Consider the following 25,603-nt stretch of genomic DNA (forward strand, 5'->3'; position numbering starts at 1 on the left):
ACCGATGTTGAGATGAATAATTGCAAAAAGACCTACACATCTAAACAGCACCATGACACTTCAGATATCAGGAATAACCAGCATGTCTGAGAAGCTTCCAGAGAGAAAAACCTAGGTCAGAAAGAAAGGAACAAGAATCAGGCTGACAGGTGGCAATCCTAAGTATATGGGATCTTGAAGACACTAGAGCAATACAAAACCTGCAAAGTTCTAGGGAAAAAATTAGAACCAATGAAAATATGAAGAGGAAAACAGACTTTTTCAAACACCTAAGGACTTGGAACATTTACTTACAGGCACTCTTGTTTAGAAAATTATTGTGTATTCGGGAAAAACGAGGGTAAATATCCAAGAAAGGGAAAAATGATCATAAAAGAAACTGTGGAACTAAACCAAGAGTCCAGAGAAAAGACATTGCAGTGACAGTTGAGCTGAAAGCTTCTGAATTCCCCTTGGAACATGACTCCAGGAGGAAAGGAATAGATCTTAAAGATTAGATGAATGGGTTAAAACATGATGTCATGAATGACAGGGTGAAACAGGCATGTTTCTTCTTTTTTAAGAAAACGACAAAGAGAATTAGAAAAAGGGAAACAAAAACAAAAAAACTGTACAGGAAAATCACAATCCAAATAGGAAGCAAACCAAGGTGTATATGAGTTTCATTTCTATAGAAATACAAAAAAAAATAATACATGTGACTTGCATGTTAGAAATATTTTCCCTTGAGTTGCCTGGACATATTATATTGGGTCCTGTATCACATAGGGTTTGGTTACAAGTAATAGAAATCTCTGAATATCAGAGGCTTAAGGAAGATAGATTTATTTTTCTCTTGCATGAAAGAAGGAACGTTAGAGCTGATATGATGGCTTCAAGATGATGGAGGAGCCCAGGATCTTTCTATCTTGTTGCTCTGTCAGCCTCCACCTATGGCTTCCAAATAAAGGTAATTGTTAGAAAAACCCACATAATGAACTATTAAAAGAGGATGCTCTGGAAGTAGAGCTAGGATGGAGCAGGTCAGAGCAACAATTGTTTTTTCTATACACTGGTTTAGTGTATATATGTATTTTTTACCATGTACAAGTATTATTTTGATTAAAAACAATACAAAGAATAAAAAAAGTAAAGGGAAAGATTCATTTTATATTCCTTTAGTTCTAATGCCACTTTCTCAAAGAAACCATGCTGATTGCCTTTCTGAAATGTCACAATCACTCTTCTTATCCCTTAAGAAACTCTCTAGTTCATTATCTTGTTTTTACTTTTCTTCATTAGCAGTTGTCAGTATCTGCAATCTTGAAATTTTATTTGTTTATGTCTAAATTGACACCTCCTCTAACATAACGTGAGTTCTATAAAGAAAGGGGTATTTTAAAAATTGTTCTTTTCTGTGTCTCCCATCCCCACAATAGTTCTTGGACTATAGTAGGCATTTCATACAGATTCATTGAATAAAGAAACACTGAAATAAATATTTAGAAGTCACAAGGATCAGAGGGAGATAAATAAGAAGTTTGGACAGGAGCTTATTTATTTATTTATTTATTTGACAGAGCACTAGTGGAAGGGGGCACAGAGGGAGAAGCAGACTCCCTACTGAGCAGGGAGCCAGATGTGGGGTTTGATCCCAGGGATCATGACCTGAGCTAAAAGGCAGAGGCTTAACCAACTGAGCCACCCAGGTGCCCCTGGACAGGAGCTTTATCTGTAAGAAACCTATAGTTCAGAGTGGTATTAAAAAAAATATAAGAAATGCTTTAGATCTAAGTTTCACAAGATAGTATTCTAGTTTACTGAGATATTTTTGCAAAATGGTCTCTATGATTGAAACAAATTTGGGGAATGATACATGCTATATATACCCTAGAAGATTTATAATGGTACATTGGCATAGAAAAAGTTCAGATGAGAATTACAATAAATAAACAAATTTGCTTAACTCAACATTGACACGAACTCCTTTATGTCATAATAATTTTACTAGCATCTTGTAGAGCTAGACCTCCATGGAGCATATTTTCAGAAATGCTGCTAAATGTGTTACTTAAAGATCACATAGGGCTCACTGTATGTAAGTTTTAAGGAATTCAGAGAAATAGAAACAATATAGATTCCAATGTGGTGGGACAGTGATCATGGGGTTCTTGTCATAACATGTGAAAAAAAATAAGAAGTGTGAATTTGCCCTTATATTTCTCTCTCTGGACAGATGATTGTGCTTGGAGAGAAGAATGTTGGGATGGAACCGCATGGTTGGGTATAGAAAACGGCTTGTCATCTTCACATGCACTGAGGGCCAGGCTGTTAGCTACTTACTAAACTTGGAAGAGAAGTTCAAGATAGTGAACTTGCACAAATACATCCTTTCATTGTTAAATCACTCTACTTGAAGCACATGAAGTACGACTGAGACTTTATAAAAAGACATGAGAAATTCTAAAGCAATCAGAAATATTTAACGATTCTGATATACTTTGTACTCCTCCAAAACATTCACAAAGGTCTCCCAATCCTATGTTTATTTCTAAAGATTGTCAAATGAAGTTAATGTGTTTTTAAATTATATGTCTCTTTAATTTTAATTTTCTTAGCATATGGTGGGGGTTTTTTGGTAACAATGGAAATAGGTAGTTACCTTCTAAACTTTGCCACAGCCTTATCATTATGTTATACTAATCATAATTCCCAATCATTTTGGTCATGTTTTTTGTGAGTATCTATTTTATGGATCATAATTATAGTATTAAGTGCTTATTAAGTATGCTTAAGGATTCTTTTCATTACTTCTAACTTCTGGGGTAAATTAATATTAGTTTTTCCACTTCACTGTTTAGGAAACAAAAATCTTTAACTATTCCAGTTAAATTTGGTCTATTTAAAAAATCCACAAAGGCTTTATCCAATAACATCACATCTATTCTTTTTTTTTTTTTTATCACACCTATTCTTAGAGACTCTCATATTTAAATTTTATTGACCAATTTGAAGAGTGGTTAGAGAACAGCACAGATATACAAGGGTTTCTTATTTTTTTCCTACAGTCGGGCCCCCACATATGGAACTCAAGTGGTTGACTCATTTAAGAGTCAGTGATACTACTTTGCTGGGCTTTTACATCAAAAAATTATGTACATGGAAAAGCCATTTGAATCTTCAGTTAGGGCTCATTCTGGACTGGTTTTGAATCAAATCCCCGACTTGGGTTTTGCCAGGAAATTTCTCAATCTGACCAACGCATACATATCGAGCCTTTTGAAATTCCCATTTTTATTGGCCCAAACTGGTTGATTCTCAGCAATTTAATATGTTCAACCTAGTAGAGGTAGTAGAGCCCAAGAACAATCTTAGCTCCCTCTGTCCCTAGGGCAAACTAATCTTACAAGCCACCTCTAGCTGCTACCCAGTTAGGTAGCATATTTAACTGTTTTAGCAAGAAAGAAGTGGTAGGACTTGCTCTGGTGTTAATTGAGTTAATTTTCCAAATCTGGCCCAAACTAAGAAAACACTATTCTTTTGGTGGATGAGTGAAAACGGAAACCTAATGGTATGACCAACTATCAGATGCTTGATGAATATCACTTTTGCCTGTTGTGCTGAAAAATCCCACGTCAAACAACTTAAAGAACTTTAAAGAAAAACTTTTCATGGTCTATCTTGTCTTTCTCTGGGCTAAAAAATATTTTAAAATCTGATTTGATTGATGAGTTACATTGTGTTCGAATGTCTAGAGTATAGCAGAAATACTGCTGTGCGAATTCCTCTGGACTCACCTGGGTTGTTGATATGTCTGCACAGGGGCTTGGCACTAGGTGATATGAAATATGAATGTCCTGTCATGCTATTTTAGCTAACCTCAAGTAGAAAACCATCTGAAACATCAATATTTTGGGTCAGACTTTCCTAACTTTTGGTCGCAGAAGTGAATGTTTCAAGGTTCCTCAATAAATTATTATATACCTTTGACTCCATGAAGACTTGCCCTCTACAGAACAAATCGGTTGTGTGGGGTGAAGACTGGAGAACAATGTTCCTTGTTGTTGAACAAGAGAATGGCATGATCAGATCTCAGTGGGAGCAATAAGAATAATAGATTGAGCAGTGTTGCCAATTGTATTTTACAAAGATAGAAGCAACATTATATTCCCACCCAAACCTCTACATCCACGCCATGCCCCCATCAAGAGATAGAATACAGGGGCACCTGGGTAGCTCAGTGGGTTAAGCCACTGCCTTCCGCTCAGGCCATGATCTCAGGGTCCTGGGATGGAGCCCCACATCCGGCTCTCTGCTCAGCGGGAGCATGCTTCCCTTCCTCTCTCTCTCTCTCTGCCTGCCTCTCTACTTGTGATCTCTCTGTCAAATAAATAAAAAAAAATCTTAAAAAAAAAAAAAAAAGAGGTAGAGTACACATTTCCCTTCCCTAGTTTCCCATCCCCAGCCTTTGAAACTGGGTGGGTCTCTGCAACTGCCTGGACCAATAGAGTTTGGTGAAAATGACAAAATGGCACTCTGTGACTTCTAAGGTTAGGATACAAAAATGATATGCCCTTTCCCCATAGGACTCTCGCTTTTGGAATCCGGATATGATGGCATAAGGGAGTGTCCAAGAAACCCATGGAGAGGCCCACAAAGGAGAACTGAGAATCATTGCCCAGGGTCCTGGTCTAGCTCTGGCCAATAGCGAGCACAACTGGCTAGAATGTGAGTGGACTGTTGTGAAAGTGGATCTTCCTGCCCCAGGTGAGCTATTACAGCTGCTGCGACACAGAGACACGAAGAGCTGTCTTCACTGGGGTCCCGGCCAAACTCGAGATTCATAAGCAAAATAATGAGTTACTATTGCTTAAAGCACTATGTTTTAGAGTGGTTTGTTACATGCAATAACCCAAACAGCTAATTTTAGTCGGCCTTAATTGAGGCACAGACAGTACCCAAGGAGCAAACTGTGCCTCCTCCTCAATATATTCCCCCCCTCAGCTTTCTTCCCCTGGTCTAAATCATCCCAGTTCCCTCTGCCTTTCCTTGTATCACCTACTTCTTCTTCATTGTTTTGATTACTCTTCCCTAAATCCCCTCTCAGGTTTTAAGACCCCAAGCTAGACACATTATGTTAATAAAGGCTTGATTAAAGCTGAGAGTAATTAGAGGATTAAGTGTAATTCCTACATTCTATTATCTTATTTATAGAACTTGATGGCAGGCTCTAAATTTTAACAGCAAGTGCTGAATTTAGGACTTAACCTGACACTGCGTTCCTTCCAACTTCAACAGACTTTAACATTTTCTGTTTAAATTAAATATTGCCAGCACCCAGAAAGTTATACGGGAGACCACAACAAACGCCCACCTAGTCTCTCTTGTATCAACTTTTCACCTTCACCATTTTTGCTATAGATTAAAAAGATAATAAAATGCAGATACAACTGACCAGCCCTCTCTGATTCTGTTCCCTCCCCCAGAAAAAAAATACTACTGTCCTCAGGGGGTTGTTCATCATTTCCATAACTGTTTCATACAATTATGATACATGTTTATATACATAAATAGTATATAATGTTGCTTTCTTTTAAACATTTATTATAGGTGAAATTTTTACATATCCTTCTGCATCTTATTTTTTGGATATGTTTATTTTAGCTCCTATGTGGTATTTTATTGTGTGACTATAGCCATAATTAATCAGATCCTCTGTTGATAAACACGTAGGTAGAATCATTTTTTTTTTTAAAGATTTTATTTATTTATTTGACAGACAGAGATCACAAGTAGGCAGAGAGGCAGGCAGAGAGAGAGGAGGAAGCAGGCTCCCTGTTGAGCAGAGAGCCCGATGCGGGACTCGATCCCAGGACCCTGAGATCACGACCTGAGCCGAAGGCAGCGGCTTAACCCACTGAGCCACCCAGGCGCCCTCATTTTTTTTTTTTTTAAAGATTTTATTTATTTATTTGACAGATAGAGATCACAAGTAGGCAGAGAGCAGGCAGAGAGAGAGAGAGGAAGGGAAACATGCTCCTCGTTGAGCAGAGAGCCGGATGTGGGGCTCGATCCCAGGACCCTGGGATCATGACCTGAGCTGAAGGCAGAGCCTTTAACCCACTGAGCCACCTAGGCGCCCGGTAGAATCATATTTTTATTGTCACAGGTCATGCTGTAATGCACATTCTTGTACATGTCTTCTTCTGTACATGTGAAGAAGTTTCCTTAGGGCTATACCTAGAGGATGAATTGAGAGTATTAAGGATACACACGACACTGGATTTAGAACATATTGACAAATTTTTTCTTTGAATGTGTTTCTGCCAATTCAATTTCCATCAGAATTGTTGAAAATTCCTGTTCCTTCAAATTCTTACCAAAATGTGGGATTATAAGACTTTCTGATTTTTGGCCATCAAGTGAATATGAAATGCAATTTAATGAGTTTTTCATTTCTTTGTTTACTAATGTTGTAGAGTTCTTTTGTACATTAATACTCTTTTTCTATTTCTCTAATTGATTTCTGTCCTTTTCCTATTCATTTGTAAGATTTACATACAAATCTTGCAGATTAACTTTTTGTTAACTATGTGTGTTGCAGATACTTTCTGTCAGCTTCATATATTGCATTTTAACTTTGTTCAGTGTCTGTTATTGAACTGAAATTTTAAAAACTTAATGTCAACTTTATTTATCTTTTCCTTTATGGTTTGCACTTTTTTCTGTCATTACTAAATGGATCTGTTCCTTCCTGGAAATCGTTAAGTATCTTCTCTATTTTTTTCCCAAATGCTTAACCATTTACTTTTTACATTTGGATCTTTCATTTTTTTCCACCCTAATTTATTTTTGATGTGATGTGAAGTAGGAGCCGATCTTTTTTTTACCTGGATAATTCATTGGTTTTGACCATGTTTTCTTTTTTTAAGATTTTATTTATTTATTTAGTTGTCAGAGCGTGTGCGCAAGCGGGTAGTCTGGCAGGCAGAGGCATAGAGAGAAGCAGGCTCCCTGCCGAGCATGGAGGCCGATGCGGAGCTCGATCCCAGGACCTGGCACCCAAAGGCAGTGGCTTAACTGACTGAGCCACCCAGGCGTCCCTTGACCATGTTTTCTGAATATTTAGTCCATCTTCGCTGCTCTGTAACACCATCTCAGACATAAACAACATTTCTATGTAAGTGTTTGTTGACTCTGGTATCTTTTTTCTGCTTTCCTGTTCTGTCTAGGCTTGTATCAAAGTCACTGTCTTAATTAACATAAGTTTATTGTAATATATGATAGAATAAGTATTTCCACTTTATTTTTCAGGTTTATGTTAGTGATTCTTATTTTTTTTCTTTTCTCTGTGAATTTTAGGATCAGCTTGTCATGCTCTTCCAAAACACTCTCTGGGATTTTGATGGAATTCATTTGTAGTAAAATTAACATCTTCGTAATTCTGAGTCTCTCCATTCATGACTGTACTGTATTATATCTCCAATTATTTAGGTCTTTTTGTTGTTGTTGTTCCCTTATAAGGTTTAATAATTTTATCCATAAACAGAGTTGATTTTCATTATTCATGGATTTCATATTTGTGAATTTGTCTCCTCCCTAAAATTTATTTGTGACCCCTGGTCAATACTCACTGTACTTTCATGGTCGTTCACAAGCATGTGCAGGGTAGCAAAAAATTTGAGTTGACCAAGATACACCCATGTTCCCAGCCAAGTTCTGGCAAAGTGATGTTTTGCTTTCTTGTTTTAATTCTCATATTATAAACATCAGTATTCTTTCTGCAGTTTCATACTTTTGTGCCCTTTTTTGGTGATTTTACTGTTTAAAATGCCTCCCCTACCTTAAACATAGTACTGAAGTATTATCTAGTGTTCTTAAGTACAAGAGGGCTAGGGTGCGCCTTTTGGAGAAAATACATGTGGCATATAAGCTTTGTTCAGACATGAGTCATAGTGCTGTTGGCTGTGAGTTTAGAGTTAATGAATCAACAATATATATTTAAATGAGGTCTTTTAAAACAGAAACACACATGAAACAAGGTTATATATTGATCAGTCAGTCAAAATGTGACCAGAAACTTTCAGGAACCCTACCTTGTATTTTCCCTAGGAGCAATGGTTCACTATTTGCTACTTGAGTGTTTGTGGCAATTTTATAGAACATAATTACTATAAATAATGAGAATCAACAACATCATAAACATTTTTTATTATATTTATTTCAAGATACCTTGTGTTTTATGTAATTGTAAACAGTATCTGTTTTTACATTATATTTTCTGGTTTGTTTTTACTGGTGTTGACGGTATTGATTTTGACATGCTAATCTTGTATCCCAGCTTTGTCATTGTACTACTAACTGTGGGGGTCTTGGTGAGTTTATTAGTTTGCTGGGGCTGCCCTCACGAAGTACCACAAACTGGGTGGTTCAGAACAACAGAAATTTATTGTCTCACTGTTCTGGAGGCTAAACATCTGAAATCAAACTCTTGGCAGGTTTCTGATCCCCCTCAAAAACTGTAAGGGACTCCTTCCTTTCCTCTTCCTAGCTCCTTTTGGTTGCTGGGAGTCTTTGGCATTCCTTGGTTTGTAGCCACATGACTCCAATCTCTGACTTTGTTGCCACCTGGCATTCTTTCTTGTGTGTGTCTATGTCCAAATTCACCTCTTCTTAAAAGGGCATCAGTCACATTGGATTAGGGCCCACCCTACCGAGGTCATCTTAAATTGATTATAGCTGCAAAGATCTGGTTTTCAATAAGGTCATATCCACAGGTTTTAGGAGTTAGGGCTTCACCATATCTTCTGGGGAATGCAATTCAACCTATAACAGAAAGTTATTTTATCTTTCTGTACATCAGTTTTCTTTGGAAATAGTAACTGTGTTATTCTCAATTTAATTGCATTAGATTAGTTAATATTATTAGTTAATAATATATGGAAAATACCTAGACCTGTGCCTGGCCCACAGTAAGAATACAGTATGTATTAGCTAATTAGGGTCACTTGGGTGGCTCAGTCAGTTAAGTGTCTGCCTTTGGCTCAGGTCATCATCTCAGGGTCTTTTGATCCAGCCCTGGATCAGGCTCTCTGCTCAGCAGGGAGTCTGCTTTTTTCCCCTGCCCTTCCCCCTTGACCTCCCCCTGCTTGTGCACTCTCTCTCAAATAAATACATAAAATCTTAAAAAAAAAAAAAAATACGTGTCAACTAGTTAAATTACTTTCATCTAATCACTTTTTTGAACACTGTTCCCAGTTTCAATAGTTTGTATGTAGATTATTTTGAATATACTCTATAGATAATCCTGTTGTATGGAGATGGCAATTTTGTTTTTTCTGGTTTTTATACATTTTGTTTTACTCTCTTACCTTATTATTGTAAGATGTCAATGATAATATTGTATAAAAGCCGTGATAATAGGATAGTGGACATCTTGTTTTGTTTGTGATTTAAATGGGAGTTATTCTATAATTTTATAGAATTTATTAAATATGATGATTGCTATAGATTTACAATGATGTCATTTCTCAGGTTAAGAAAGTTTATTTCCAGTTATAACTTTTAAAGGGGTTTTTGTTTTTAAAGATTTTATTCATTTATTTGAGAGATAAAGAGCATGTACTCAAGCACAAACAGGCAGTGGGGTGGGGGGTGAGGCGGGGGAGGGCAGAGGGAGAGGAAGAAGCAGACTCCCCGCTGAGCAGGGAGCCTGATGTGGAGCTCAATCCCAGGACTCTGAGATTATGACCTGAGCTGAAGGCAGAGGCTTAACCAACTGTGCAAGACAGGAGCCCCTAAAGGGTTTCAAAAATAAATTTTGAATGAGTATTAAATACTTTTAAAAAATGCATTTCTTAAGAAAATTATGGTGTTTTTCTCCCTTCAATATCAAGTCCCAAATTCTAGGAACCAGCAGCAAATGAAAGTTTGGGCTATGGGTTAGGAGGTGAGTGAAAACTAGCTGAAATCAGACTGGATTGAGAACAAAGGAAGAAACACAAATTAAATTTGAATGAATGTCTTGTTTTGCAGGTGCAAAGTGTTTGGATGTGGAGGACTAGCTTAGAGTTGGTAATAATAATTAATCATAATAATAATAATAGCCACATAATAAGTAATAATTCACATTAACATTCCCGGGCGCCTGGGTGGCTCAGTGGGTTAAGCCGCTGCCTTCAGCTCAGGTCATGATCTCAGGGTCCTGGGATCGAGTCCCGCATCGGGGAGCCTGCTTCCTCCTCTCTCTCTCTCTGCCTGCCTCTCTGCCTACTTGTGATCTCTCTGTGTCAAATGAATAAATAAAATCTTTAAAAAAAAAAAAAAAAAAAAAAAAAACATTCCTTACCAAATCCTTCCAACACAATGGAAATAAAAGGACATACGTTTCCTTTTGTAGTTTACATAGTACATTTATTTTGTGAGCTCATTCTAAAGAAGCACAAGAATTTAAAAAATCTGAAATAATGAAAAAAATGCTTATATTACTTGGACACAGGAGACAATATAATTCCAATTTCATGCTTAGTCACAAAATCATCCTAAATAACTTGTTGAAATTCAGCCTGTAGTGTGGTATAAATTCTGTCGTGGCCAACTCATCCCCAGTGGCTCAGGCTCTATGTGAGTCACGGGGAGGTTAATCATTCCCTCCCACCCCACCCTTGTTCTTTCCTCCTAATCAAATAATTTTTATTGTTATTTGAAAGTTCGTTGCCCTGTGATAGATCATCTTTTCAGTATACGGACAAGGTAAAAACGTGGCTCAGGTCCATATAAAACATTCTGAAACCTATTTGTGATGACCGTTTGGACAGGCTTTGTAGCTGATGTATCTCTTCAGATGACAACTGGGTCCTGGCCTGAACTTCTGTACTCTTCTTCTGTTTATACCATCAATGAGTAATCTCTTGTTGTTTACACCTCAGGGGCTGATTGCCTCCTGACTTCAAATCCTCAGAGTGAAAAAAGCAGAGGGGAAGCAAGGAGCTCATGGTAATCTGGAGTCATTTCAGAGTTTCTGTGAAGTGAGAAAAACTCAGCGTTGTTTACTTCTTTACTTGTGAGCTATTAGTCCTAGTTGTCGGCACCAGAGTTGTCCATGATCCAAGGCTGTAAGTGCAAAAATCAAAAGGCAATTCAGGCATCTTTCTGGTTGGGTCTGGGACCTGCTTCAATAAGTTCCAGTGGAAAAAGGAATATTTCTCTCTGCTTACAACTTGTTCTTCGGGTTCCTAAAATGACCTACAAAAAAGTAAACGCTCTGTTAAGAGTTACAAATTATACTGAAATTGTCTTTCCATTTTCTCCCTTGCCCCTTCCTTCTTTCCTTCTTTCACTTTTCCTCTTTCCCACCAACACACACCTCGCAGGTGTCCATCCTGTATGTCAGAGATGGGTAATATGTACAAAGTACCTAGCACAGTTTCTAGTTTACAACAAGTACTCAGTCAGTGGCCACTAGCCCTAATGAGAACATGGCAAATTGGGACCCCTGGGTGGCTCAGTTGGTTAAGCAGCTGCCTTCGGCTCAGGTCATGATCCCAGCGTCCTGGGATTGAGTCCCACATCGGGCTCCTTGCTCGGCGGGGCGCCTGCTTCTCCCTCTGCCTCTGCCTGCCATTCTGTCTGCCTATGCTCGCTCTCTCCACCCCGCCTCTCTGATAAATAAATAAAATCTTTAAAAAAAAAAAGAAGAGAACATGGCAAATTTTGGTGTGATTCATTATCACATGCAGTGAGCACCTTACCAAGGAGAGGCTTCCTCATGATGCCTTTTTCTGGTTAGAAGTTGATGTTTGTGATAGCACCGTTCACTGGTCAGAAAAAGGACAACGACAAAATTATGCAAAATCCAATTTCTAGTGGTTTCCCAAAGGAGGGTGAAACAAAATCTCTCTGCAAGTCTTGATCTGAACATTGGGCTAATGAGGACATGTGGCCATAGATGATTGGAAGATTGTAAAAGGTTAGTGGGTGACTCTTTAAAAATATATAAAGACTTTTTTCACCCCAGTTTGGAGGACTGCTTTTTCTAAGTTCGCACACAAATTCCTTTTTATAGCGGGTAGGCTGCCTTTCTCAGCTGCACACTGTCATTCCTAAACAATCCTAGAGCTAAAAATTTTAAGTGCTGTCACCCCAAATTGCTAGACAGAACTTACTCTTTAATTTGTCTGTCACTCTGTCTGTCACTCCCCTTGCACTTTGTGGCAAGGCATTGGTTCAACTGTCATCACTTGAGTTCCTTTCCAGTAAAAAGAGAGGGCCTGTTTTACTCCTGTGATGACCAGAGTGGTCACCTATGGCTGCCCAGGGCTATTTTGACCTTCAACTTTGGTGGGGCGGGGGAGTCCTGCTGACAAAGTACAAGTAACAAATCTTTATTCTTTTTACATGACTGATCCCTCACCTCAAAACTGTCAATTAGTTGTAAAGACTCAAAAATTGAGAAGCAACGATGGGGATAGATTTAGAAACTGGTCACCCCAACATTTAATTATGGTTGTACTTTAAGCAAATGACTCATCATAGCGCTGAGCTCAGCAGTGCTTCAGAGAGGCAGGTAAGAAGTGCATTTGGCTTCCCTAATGGAGGATGTAAGGAACTTACAGACCAGTGGGTGGGAAAGACCATTAAATAGTGAATTACTCTTCTTGACTTTCACTGATTTGGTATATCTACCCTGGGGGGAAACACTTGGAGGGGAATAATTTACTGTGTTCGCCTGCCTTTTTCTCACTCTCTGAGCATGGGATTTCTGGAGGCAGAACCTGCTAAAGGATGCTATCGGGCTCCAAGGAGAAGGAGAGACTGTGTCACAGTCGAGCCTGAGAGATAGGGTCCCAAGAATAGTCAAAAAATGAACTTTCGTTTAATCTCTACCTCCTGATCCAAATCCTTTCTGATTGCTGCAAGAAGTTTTTGGGTGAGTGTAGTGGTAAAGAAAAAGCATCTCCTACAGTCCAATGTTATGACATTATCTCTTCCTGCTCCCAAATGGGGATCCTTGACCCCTGTCAATTGGAGGTACATCTTCCTCTCATCTGCATCTGCCCTGGCACTAGGCCACAAAGCATGTTTGGGGTGTGTGTGTGGTTTCTTACAAAGACTTTAATAACACAGGGTTTTGTTCTGTGGACTCTGTATACAGGGTTCTTCTACCTGTGATTTTTGGCTTTAGACTCTAGGGGAAGGGATGGGGTGCAGGTTGAGGATGATCTTGGTGCTCTTCTCTGTGCTGTTCAAAGACCACACTCTTCTCTAAGTCCCCTCCCTAAGGTTGGCACTTAGTTTGACCTCTGTGCCTCCTTGATCCTCTGTCCACACTGTCCTGTTCTCTACTGAGCTCACATTCTACATCCTGGAGGATGAGGGGAGATAAGGCTGATCTGCAGTTCCACTCCTCATCAAACAGAGCCCCAAATGGGTTTGATTTTGCAGTGAATGCACATCTTGGGCCTTTGTTCTGGGACCTCTGCGAAAGTAGTGACAGCCATCTTTTTTTTAGTGTTATAAATGAACGACTTGATTTTTAAAATGAGGGGTGCCTGGTGGCTCAGTGGGTTAAAGCCTCTGCCTTCGGCTTGGGTCGTGATCCCAAGGTCCTGGGATCGAGCCCTGTATCAGGCTCTTTGCTCAGCAGGGAGCCTGCTTCCTCCTCTCTCTCTGCCTGCCTCTCTGCCTACTTATGATCTCCGTCTGTCAAATAAATAAATAAACAAAATCTTAAGAAAAAATGAAATTATTCAAGGAAAGAATATGAGGAGAGGTTGGAGGACATAAAACATTTTAAATACTTCACCTACTGATGATTTCATTTTTTTTTTTTTTTTAAACATGTCAAGTTTTGGAAATGTGAACAGGCTAACTTTTTCTGGATCTTTAAAGGAAGGATCAATAGTTGGAGAATATATACCTACCTCTGCAAAAGTTATTTTTCGGATAACTCTCTAGGAGGTGGCACTATTAATTTTATGTTAGTCTTCTTGTGTAGAATGTTCTAAAATAATGTGATTCCCGTAGCTCAGTTTACATTTGTCCCTTAATCTCCCACCCCTCTTGCCATGTGAGGAGCTAATATTTTTCTGACTGGCTTCCTTTCTCTCCTTCTCCTCAAATTTCAGTCAAAGTCCATTTTGGGAACTTGTGCTTATAGTTTAGAAAACTTTATTGATGAGAGGCTTTGCTCTAATTTATAATTAAGGAGCCAAAATTCTATGTCCAAGATGCTTTTTTAAGTGCCAACAAAGTGTTTTAATTTACATACTAAAGTCTTTGTTTTTTTCTTAAACCTTTTGGACTTGCTTGATACATTTATCAAGTATGATTCCAAAAGTTCTTACTTTTGGAAGAACTGGGCAATGTGCAGTGTGTGCTTAATAGATAACGTTAATAAACTCACACTCAATCATAACACTAAAAGCCACTTACATCTGGATTTACTGGCAATAAAAAGAGACATTACAGAACTTTGGGAATTTGATCAAGGCGCCAAATACTAGTCTTAGATTACAAAATTGTAGAATCTAACTACTTGGAAAAACAAAGCAATCAAGGACAGACTTTTGGTAAAAGCTTTGCACTGTAGATTAATAATTAATGTGTTAAATGTACTTTGTAATAAACTCTATCATCATGGATTACTTTTGATAGCTGAATTGGCAATGATACCCCAGTGTGGCTTCATTGACTCAGGCTTTCAATTTTACTTGCTAGATTTATCAGGTTAAATGACAATGAACCTATTATAGGCCTATTTTAACTTGTTTAGAAATCATAATTAATTTAAAAATATTGATGGAGACTGCAAAAATTATACAAAAATTGGCAAAGTAACAAATAACAGGGAAGGTCTTTAAAAGAGAAAGTGGCATAATCTAATTTTAAGGTAAATAAGTAGCATTCAGAAGGGAAAAGCATTTCAAAGGAGATAATTAATGTTTTTCATTCAAGAGAGTGTTGAAGGTAGTGCTATCTGATTATTATATGTGGATAATAAAGATGAAATATTCAGTAAGTTAGTCTAAAAATAGTCAAATGTTTCAGAAACAAAGCAAGTAAATCATATCTTATAATTTGTATGTAATTTAATTTATATATATATGAATTATGTTACACCAACTCTGAGGTCAGAAATTAGAAGTAGCCATAAGAATTAAATGTTTGGAAGACTGAGAAAAATATCCATTGTGATGTGTTTAAATCCAGAACTCTCAGCATTTTTTTCAGAAATTGAATATAAATCCCATCAGAATCCTTTGGAACACACGGAGAATGGCAAACCAAACAGACCATCTCTTAGAAAAGTGAATTTTATTTCCTCAATCTTTGCCTTAACCTTAAGGAAATTGCATTTATTTCTATTTTCATAGGGTACTCCATTTTCAGAAGAGGGATATTCAAGGGTCATGCTGAGTTAAGGTACAGGGTTACTGCAAAAATCTGTAATTCATCACTTGTTTTGAGAGTCCCTTTTTCCCTACCCCCAAGAACAATAATCTCACTATCACTTAGAACTATACTTGTTGCGAAGGATTTTTGTTTTTCCATTGTATGATGTTGTTTATTATTTTAAAACTCAGGCAAAGCAATACTGTATTTTTATTATGGTATTAATAATACTATATATTTATTATGGGTATATGTAAATAATTATCTGAGAAAAAAAAATTGCCACAGACAACAGTGGGGACTTCCATAGAAGAAATAGAGATTGAAGTCTTTATTTGAAGATCAAAGGGGACTGAAGCCACAGAGCATCCTCACACACACTATTATATTTTAGACTGGAAAGATTTGTTAAGTCTTTCCTCTATGTTCATCTCAACTAATAGCTGAGAACATACTATATTTCAGCTACTTGGAATACATCAGTGAACAAAGTCCATGACCTCACAACTGACACCCTTGTGGGGAGTACAGACTAAAAATAACAGACGTAAAAACCAAGTAGATTAAATAGGATGTTAGAAGATGATAATTAGTATAGAGAAAGAAAAAGAAAAGTTTGGAAGGAGGTGAGGGATTACCCATGGGGATATTTGGGTGAAGAGCTTTCCAAGATGAGAGATCAGTCAAGGCCAGATCCTTCAGGGTGGTGTGCCTGTCCCCTCGAGGAATTGCAAGGTCACTCATGTGGTTAGAGAAGAATGAGGAAGAGATTAAGGAAGTCAGACAGACAATACAAACCATGGTGAAGACTTTGGTTCTTCCTTGAAGGGAAACATGGAGCTATGACAAGAGTTTGAGCAGAGGAGTGACACAATCTCACTTGAGTTTGAAAATCTCCCCACAACTATTGTGTTGAGGTAGAGTATAGAGGACAAGGTTCTCAGGGAGGCCAGTCAGGAGCTCAGGCACTAATCTAGGGGAGGGCTGAGGTGGCTCAGACCCAGGAAGGTGCAGTGGAAATAGTGAGAAAAGGACACAGTTTGAACATATTTTGAAGGAACAACGGACAGGATTTCTTGAGATTGGATGAGGGCAAAAGAGAAGAGGAAGGTAAGGTAAGGGTAAAAGTGAAGAGAAACTCCAATATTCTTTGACCTAAACATCCGTAAGGAGGGAGTTGCCATCAATGGAAATAAAGGGAAGACTGAGCTTCCCAGACATCCCCTAATATTGTCTTTAAGAATATCTAGGTCAACAGCCAAGTAGGAAATGAGATGTGAGAATCTTGAGTTTGGAAGATGAGTCTGGAGTGGATATATGTGTCTGTGCTTGGGAATCATCAACGGGATGATGGTGTTTAAGATCCTGAGGTGGATGAGACTGCCAAAGCAGTGAGAATAGGGAGAGATGAGAAGATCAGGGACCCTGTCTCTCTTCATGCTGCAAGCATGAAACACACACTTAGTGAGATAACTATGTAATTGCAATAATGAGCAAGTGCTATGAAGGAAAACTTCATGGGGCTCTCGGGTGTAAGATGGTCAGGGTGAACCTCCCACAGAATGCAGCCCTTTCAAGGAGACTAGAAGGAGAAGTAGGAAAGAGTCAGCCTGAAAAAGCAAGAGAGGTTGAATGAAGAAAACCAGGGCAGAGCAGTTGCATGAGCAAGCGACCGGCTTGTGGGGGCCATGGGGGCCGGTGCACCTAGAACAGAGCCGGGGGGTGGGGGTGGGGGGGACGGGCAAATGTGGCAAGGACTTTGTATGCCAGGGGGTAGGTGACATGAAATGTGGTTGAAGGGGAAGGTTGGGACAGGACTGAGCAAGGGGCTGCAGGCCACATGAGGATTTTGAACTGCTGAGCAAATACTAAGAAGAAAAAGACTATAAAGCAATGAATTAAAATCTTTTAGCAGAAAAGAGCTGAATAATGAAGAGGACAGTGTAACATAAGTTTCTGCTTAAAATGTGTGTTAAACACGAGGGAGAAAGCAGGATGAATGAATGGCAAAGTGACAAAACAGGCTTTTCAGGTACAATGACTGAAACCAAAACAAGGTGGGATTGTGAGTAATATTTAATTTTACAGCCATTTCATTTAAAAAAACTGAAAACCTCACTAAAAACTAGACAGGAATAATAGAAAGCAGGTATGGTGTGGCTGGAGATGTGACCCCCAGATTGAGAGTTGTAAAAGCCTTTTTTTAAATTGGAAAGTAGAATGACACCGGGCGTGTAAAATAATGAATGATACGGAAACAACCAGGTGGCTGGCCCCGTTTGTCCTCTGTTGTAATGTTAGAACAGGTCATGGTTAACGAGTGGTGACAAGCTGTTTTCCATCTACCCTGAGAATCCAAAAAGAAAAAAAAAAGAGCCTCTACCAAGGATTGAGAAGAGGTTGGAGCAAGAATGTTTTGACATGACAATATGTGATAATAAATTTTGTGGGCTTGCCTTTCCTGAAAGTCTTTAGGATCCAGACGGACTGCAGGTTGACAATGTTTAAAATAAGTTAAATACGGTGAATCTTAGGGTGCTTTGCTACTTGGACTTATTTGTTATAACTGCCCCTAACTAGGAAATCATTCCAGGAGGTGGGAATAAGGAGACTTAGTAGTTAGCACAGAGGGTTAGCAGGAGGAGTTTTGTAGGAAGAGTTACTGGGGCAGTGAGGGGTACCTGCAAAAGCACCGGTGTATCATTCAGGGAGTTCTGTGGGTTCTCCCACAAAATATGCAGTTAAATTTGCCAATTTGGTAGGCAGAGTCTCATCTGCTTGGGAAGGTATACAAAAGCAGAAGGACACAATTCTTCTAGCCCCGTGTTTTCGTGACTGCAATGGATAGCTAGTCCTGAATCAGAGGGAAGATCTTAAAAACCTTAAAAAGCGAGTAAGATTACTTGACAACCAAATACTAAACAACCTTACAGAAATGTCTTAAAGAACAATCTCATTAGCTCCTTCCTTCCTCCTTCCCCCCCTCCCTTCTTCCCTTCCTCCCTTTGTTCAAAAATGGTAATGGAGTTCCTTCTTTGTGCCAGGAGCAGCACTAAGCTTTTGACTGCTCCTTATCCTTAGGGAGTTTCCTCTAGTGGGGAAGACAAATAGTAAACAAGGAAATGAACAAATCTGATGCGTCCTATGAAAGTAACACACCAGGCAGGGAGGGAACAGTAACGATCAAGCTGGGGCAGGGAAGTCATGTGAGATCAGGGGTTTAGGGAAGTTTTCTCTGGGAGTTTACATTCGAACTAACACCTGAGGATGAGAAGCTGATAGTCTGAGCCTTTAGATCATCCATCCCCATTCACATGCCCTGTGCTAGGTCAAGTGACTTGGATATAATTTTGTTCTTTTAAAAAATCTTACATGGTGAAGCTTTTATGTCAGTTTATGACAACTTTTAGAAATCCTCACAGTCCTGTTACTGAAGTTATAGCTTCCATTTATTTGCAGGCATAATTCTTGATCAACATCTATTTTTCAGCCATCTTAATGCAATGGAAGCCTGGTACTGTAACACTAAGAGTTGCTGGTACAGGCTCAATAGGAAAAGAATTGTTTGTTAAATAAAATGTTCACCAACAGTTTGCACGTTTAACTGTAGGGGGAGTGAATATTCCTAATAGGAAAAAGTCCACTGCAAAAAATGAATCTAATGGTTACTAGGGATTTGGAAATATCATCAAAATATAAATATTGCTATATTACCAAGATTGCATATTACTCTGTATTATTAAATTATAAAAAACTCAACTTTTACTGCAAACAGGTTTTGAATGCTCAACGTTCTCATGCCATTTAACTAGAACACATTTCTCTAGATACAAATGGATATATTAACTTCCATAAAAGTGTTATCTTTTTACAGTATATTTAATTCAGATCCAGTTTCTATTTCCACTAAAATAATTGCTTATAATACACACATTCGATTTTATATGACTAATTAGAACAGTGTATGGGAAAAAATAGGTTTGCAGGTAATATTGAAATTAAATATGTTAATCTGTACCTCTGTGTGCACATTTTATATGAGCTTTAATTTGCCAAATAAATTATAGTTCTGTGTTTATAAGGTGCCCTTGAAAGAGTGTCCTATTTTTGAGCACTAATACCATGGGGAAACAAATATACAAAGCTTTTAGCTATAGGCTACACTTGCATAAATTAAGGCAAGAGCTGTTGGTTGGTAAGTAGAGCTATGGTATCCTTAGCTTTTTAAACATTCTGAATTGTTAACACAATTTTTTTTAGTATGGTTACTAATATTAAGATAATAAATAATATTTAGTTTCAATATCGCACCCTTCAGCCAGGGCATAAATTCATTTTGAATGCTGTGTTGAATTAATGTATAATAAACATACCGCAGTTTGCTATCAGGAATTCTCAATGAAATGCAGGAAGTCAGTTCTTTGCTTATGCATTAGCACTGGCAGTCTTGCTCTGTTTAATTTTAGCTATTTATAAAATTGCTCTACTGACAGTCCTCTTTATTTTAATGTGATTGTTTTAAGGTTAACCAGAAATGGTACAGTGTGTTTTCTGAAGTAGGTTATAGTGCTGATGTAGGAATACGGGTCCTTCACAAAAATCCCTTTCACAATTAGCCACCTGCAACCAGGACACCCAGCTGCCTAATTGGGTGAATTGTGGGGTTTCCCGTGGGGCAGGCAGGGGCTTGCGAAGATGCTTTTGAGTATCTCAGAAGGGAGCTGGAGCACGGAGGACTTGGGAATACAGTGTTGCTGATAGAATTAGATTCTGATAGCAGTGGCAGCAATTGACAACTGCTTCTGAGACAAATGACAGCTGTATTTAAAATGTTATTTATTATTATCGAAAAGGTTGGCTCCTTTTTATGACATTTAAATAACTTCTAGGACTTTCTCTTTAAAAGTGGCTCCGGGGCTTCAATCTTGATGGGAGTCCAGTGTATTCCCCAATTGGACCCAGGTTTGCAACCCAAGGGAATAGTAAGGAAGTCTTCAAAAAGGATAAAAGCTTATATTACTCTGTATCTGTCAGCTCAGATTACCATGACAAAATACTCTAGATTGATTGCCTTAAACAACAGAAATTTGTTTTCTCACAGTTGTGTAGGCTGAAAGTCCAAGATCAGGGTGCCAGCATGGGGTGGTTCTGGTACCAGCTCTCTTTCGGGTTTGTAGCTGGCCGCCATCTTGCTGTGTCTTCACTAGCAGGGAGAATGAATGAGCTCTGGTATTTCTTCTTATAAGGATGTTAATGCTCTTGGACCAGGGCTCTTCTCTTATGGCCTCATTTAACCTTAATTACTTCCACAAAGGCCCCATCTGCAAATACAGTCACATTGGGGTTTAGGGTTTCAGCATATGAATTTTGGCGAGACACAATTCAGCCCATAACATATTCTAAATTATTTAATATAGGATTTTTAAAAATAGGGGTTTTAAAATAGGGAATCAAAATGGGGGGTTTTTTGGTGCCAAAGAACCCCTTGGCAGTTTGGTAAGCCTATGGACTCCCTCTCAGAATAAAGTGTTTAAATGCATAAAGTAAGTTACATAGGGTTACAAAGGAGACCAATTATATGGAAAGGCAGTTAGCAAAATATTAAGATGTGATTTAGAAATATGTTTCGTTTTTATTAACACATTAGTTAACATGCTCTAGTAGTTTGTCTAATAACTACCATAATTTTGATGTAGTGTTGGATAAAATGATATTTTGAAATATTTGTAGTAACTATAATTTGAAAATGTTTGTGATTTTTATAGGTGACAAAATCACAGTCCTGGTAATAACATCATGAGCGGTTCCTAACATCCATAATGGAAGGAAATGTAACATTTTAATCAGAGATAATGTGATAAAAGTAAAATTTTTGTTTTTGTACAAATTTAAATACTTTCTTACTTTTATGTATGGACAACAAGTTAAGAACTCCTGGACAGTTCACTTTTTGAGACGTGTTGGCAATTTTAAAAATCTGTTTTTATATTACTAATGCTTATAATCATAAAAAAGTCAGCTATTATTATACTTAATAATAGAATTATTCATAGTTTTTGTTACAGTGTAATGTGGTTTTAAAAGAATATTTTAAAATTTAGGGTTTTCAGCTGGGACTAAAATTGGTGTAAGAAAAGGTTAAAATGGTAAAATTATTTTAATAACTCACTCCATTTATAAAGGAATTTTTACAGTATGAGGATCCATTTTTAAATTCACTTGCCAAATACAGGCATACTTCCTTTTTGTAAGTGACTGATTTAGGAAAGCCATATATTTTGTGGGCATTGCTAAAATTCCCATCAAAGAAAAATAAATCTGGGTTCACTCTCTATGAAATAGTGCATCTATGATTTTATCTCACGGTAGTTTCTCAGCTTGGTCCTTTCAGAAAAGGAAAATATGTAACCAAAAAAGCAAAACTATTTTCCTTACTGAAGACAAAAGACTGCTTCCCCAAAAAGCCCATATAAGAGGAGGCAATATCTTCAGGAAGCATGATTGGAATGTTGAGAAGTCCTACTTGAGTAGAAGCCCTGGACAAAATTAAGCTCTGGATACAGAATTTGGGGTACTTTAAGAAATTTTGAAATAGCCAGCCCACCTTACGGGGCAGAAGTTTGATAACATAAATCACTTAAGAAATGCTTCAATCTGGGCCTAATGAGTCTGGGCATACCCAGGCTGCTGTTTCCTTTAGTAAGTACCAATTACCAAGATGGGATACATTACAAGAAAAGGAGCCAGGTATATTTCAAGTCAAGTCTGAGGATATCAGGTCTTTTCAGTGAAATGCGCATTTAGTATTTATGACTTCCTGTTCTGTGTTCTATTCCCAGGATCCACAAAAAATATTTAGCTTCCTTATTTGTGTCTGTCTTTTTAGATATTTCATCATCTTACAGAAAACCTTGTAGTTGTCATAATAATAGTTTGTATGTTGCCCAAAACTTGCTTAAGAAATGTATCTTTATTATATTTGCTGGCCAGATGATGAAATCTAGATGCCAGAGGTTTAGCGGTTTGTCCAAGACCACAGCACTGGGATACTGCAATATTTGGACTAGAGCCCAAGTTTTTATGTCTGACTCCCATGTTCTTTACATAGACGATGTGGCCTTATTTTAAACCTCTTTAAGGAATGGACAGTGTAACACAGGAAATCACATTTTTAAAAAAATCCAATAGACCTACTTATTAATACTTGGTCAATAAATATAAATATAAATACTTGGTCAATAATGGCTACAGTGTGACAAGGTAATATTCTAGGCACGGACATTACGATGGGACCAAAACAGACATGGTCTGTAATTGAAGCTTACACACAAGTGAGATGAGATGAAATATAAAATTATAGTAATGACGATGCACTCCATGTAGGAGGGGCTGGGTTTGCTTTAGTGGACGTCAGTATCTGAGCATATTGAGTTGTGTCCTTCATGGTGTTATTTGCACTGCATATACACGTAGCATTGTCACTCAGAATATGGGAATAGGTGTCTTTCTGCCTGTGTTGAATCCTTGTTCCTTCATGTACTTACTCATGTGATCTTGGCCAAGCTTATTACCCTCCATGTCCCTCAGCTTCTTCATCTATAAAGTGTGATAACCACAGTACCTACCTCAAAGAATTATTGTGGAGAGATAAAGCACAGAATAGTCCCTGATACATAGAAGTGCTTCATAAATGATAGCGGTTATGATTTGTGTTGTTTTTTCTTCCCTTAGTGTATGACGAGTATTCCCTTGAACTTGCTCTTACAGCTTGCTGTGGGTTGATGCCTACAATTAATACATGCTAATCCTGATGCCATCACCACTGATGTGGTCCAGGCCCTGATGTCTTGACTTTGAAGAAGAGTGTCTTTGCAAGTCTTGTATCAATGGGATCTGGTACATTTCATAAACCTCTGCCTAAGGCCTGTGTTAAGACTCAGCTTTTCACCTTTAGTCTTAAAGGAGGCAGAGATGGGCCTCACATCTTTGTTGAAATTCTGCAATATGCAATTTGAAGTTGGATTGACCTTCAAGCTGACGAAGTAAAATAAACAGTTTTATAAATGAAAATGGCTAATCTGAAATAGATCACAGCTAAGAACTTCATTTTTTATTCATTCTCTTCATACAAGGTTGATATCATACAAGTGAAGATCTAATATTGTGCTTCATTGTGGGTCTCACTGAAGATGCAGTTAGAGGAAATTAAGGACACAACAGACTGGCAGAAACCGGAGAATGTGTCTGTAGTCCCTTATACCAAAGAGTTATTGTATTTAAGTGTAGCTGCACTTAATAAAAAAAAAGTAATTACTAAAATTTTACTGTTAGATTCTTTTTCTTTTGAACTGTTCTGGGTTCCTAGAAATCAACTTAAACTGACATTTTTAACTTTTTCTTCTTTTTAATGTTGCAGAGTATCATAAAGTTTAGGAAATCTGCCTGAAGGTGTAGACGATTAGGTCCTTCAAACTCACATCTTTTAAAGAGCACTTTGTAGCAATTGAAAATCTATTATTGAGAGGCCAAATATTTACCAGAGAAAATATAATAAAAGAAATTTTAATAGTGGGGAACATAAATCACAGCATCTGAACATCTCCTCATACTTGCCGACAGCTAGACCCTAGTGGCTTTGCACCGAAGAGAAGCTCCAAAATTGGTCTAAGAACTTGCTCTTGAGACTCACTGAGCAGTCTGGGCAACGACCCCGCTCGTTCTGGTTTTGAAAGTTAAGTTCAGGAAAGGCAGTGGACCTGGCTGCCTTAGCGGGGACAGGCTGAGGGTAATCAATAAGCACCATGCTTACGGCTAGCTAGAACCGTGGAACCGTGCAGTCCTATTCTGTATGTTAACACCAAGATCGATGGCCTAGAAGAGGTGTCCCCTGCACCTTTCCAGAGCAACCTCCAACTTGCTGCAGATCCTCACACATTCACATACACATGTACCTAAAGCTGAGCTTATGGAAGGGCATTTTCATTTGAACCTTTTAAAGGTCTGAGACCCTGTCTCACTCACGTGTTGTCCTCTTGGTTCTTGATTTTTTTTTTTTTAAGAGATTTTGTTTATTTATTTGACAGAGCGAGACAGCAAGAGAGGGAACACAAGCAGGGGGAGTGGAAGAGGGAGAAGCAGGTTTCCCTCTGGTCAAGGAGCCTGATGCAGGGCTCAATCCCAGGACACTGTGAATATGACCTGAGCCCAACGCAGACACTTAACAACTGAGCCACCCAGGCATGCCTGGTTCTTCATTTTTGGCTCCAGAAACTTACAACCCCGACTGCCCTGGGAAAAATTGTTTATCTCTTTATACTATTTTTCTTCCCTGTATCTTAGAAATGTAACTCTTCTTGATTTACCCAAGTGGTGCTTCTGTCTAATCATTCTATTAAGCTGACCACATCCGCACTTTTAATATGATGGTTCTGTGACTTTACATATAAAACTTACTAAATAAAGGTTTATTGAATTTAATTATACATCGTTTAAGGTAAAGTATGTTCAAAGGATGCACCTGTCTAAATCTAGCAGTGTTACAAGTATATCTAACTAAATTAACCCCCCAAATTGTGTAACAATTGAAAAAAAAAAGGGGGGGAAATTCTAGAAATTGTATCAAATATAGAGACGGATCCAGTTACTGACTTAAATTCTTATCTAAAGTCCTACCTTCTTATATAGTCTTGGTATTCTTGGAACACTGGGTTCCTGTGATGTGTTGTTTTTTCCTTTCACGTTTTGTGTTAATGTTCCAAGAGGGAGACAACCAAAATATCATCGTTGATTTAAATCTCTCCGGAGACACCCAATACCACTGATCGTCTCTTTCCTCTGATTCTCCTCTGCAGAAATTCGGTGTCCAGATGTTTCAGAATCCAGATGGCCTATGAATCCTCTATCACCCAGAAAGGAGGAAAATATGCATGAAAGTGGAACACTGAAAAGAAAAAAAAATAATTTAGTGTTGGCAATGTAATGGTGACATACAGGGCTCAAGGAGAAACTTCCTTTCTGAAAGCAGCAACTTAATAAAATGCATGTTGTAGGCTCTATCAGGAAGCCAGATTTTCATTCCTGCCTCTTCTTTCCATCACCATTAAGAGGCTTGCAGAGAGCCACACTGTTTAAAGGGCAGACAGCATGGAAGAACTATCATGTACAATTTAAAGTAGCAGCTAAAATTGGAATGGTCACAAGAAAGCCTGTTTCTTTGCAATTAAATTGACAA

The 25,603-nt window shown here is 38.1% G+C and overlaps 2 long non-coding RNA genes across 8 annotated transcripts in view; one reads left to right on the forward strand and one right to left on the reverse strand.

Annotated features, from left to right (window-relative positions):
• The window catches only part of LOC116567833, a 66,189-nt gene extending 40,746 nt beyond the window's left edge, over positions 1–25,443 (forward strand). Inside the window, exons 5-6 of one of the 6 annotated variants that reach the window (XR_004276371.1) lie at positions 4,566–4,746; positions 23,104–23,631. This is a non-coding gene — a long non-coding RNA (uncharacterized LOC116567833). Of the gene's footprint in view, positions 1–4,565; positions 4,747–15,353; positions 15,403–23,103; positions 23,632–25,223 lie in introns of those variants that run through there. The other 5 variants (XR_004276372.1, XR_004276370.1, XR_004276373.1 and 2 more) reach the window with 5 other exon arrangements.
• LOC116567834 lies at positions 10,322–25,455 on the reverse strand. Of its 2 annotated transcripts, XR_004276375.1 has the most exons (4): positions 25,363–25,455; positions 25,045–25,270; positions 11,730–11,795; positions 10,322–11,223 (listed from the first exon to the last, which is right to left on the reverse strand). It is a non-coding gene; the product is annotated as an uncharacterized LOC116567834 (long non-coding RNA). The 2 variants fall into 2 exon arrangements; XR_004276376.1 differs by lacking the exon at positions 11,730–11,795.
• Positions 25,456–25,603: the final 148 nt, after the last annotated feature.

This window comes from Mustela erminea, chromosome 10 (genome assembly GCF_009829155.1).
Source record: "Mustela erminea isolate mMusErm1 chromosome 10, mMusErm1.Pri, whole genome shotgun sequence".
In the NCBI taxonomy this organism is placed as follows: Eukaryota; Metazoa; Chordata; class Mammalia; order Carnivora; family Mustelidae; genus Mustela; species Mustela erminea.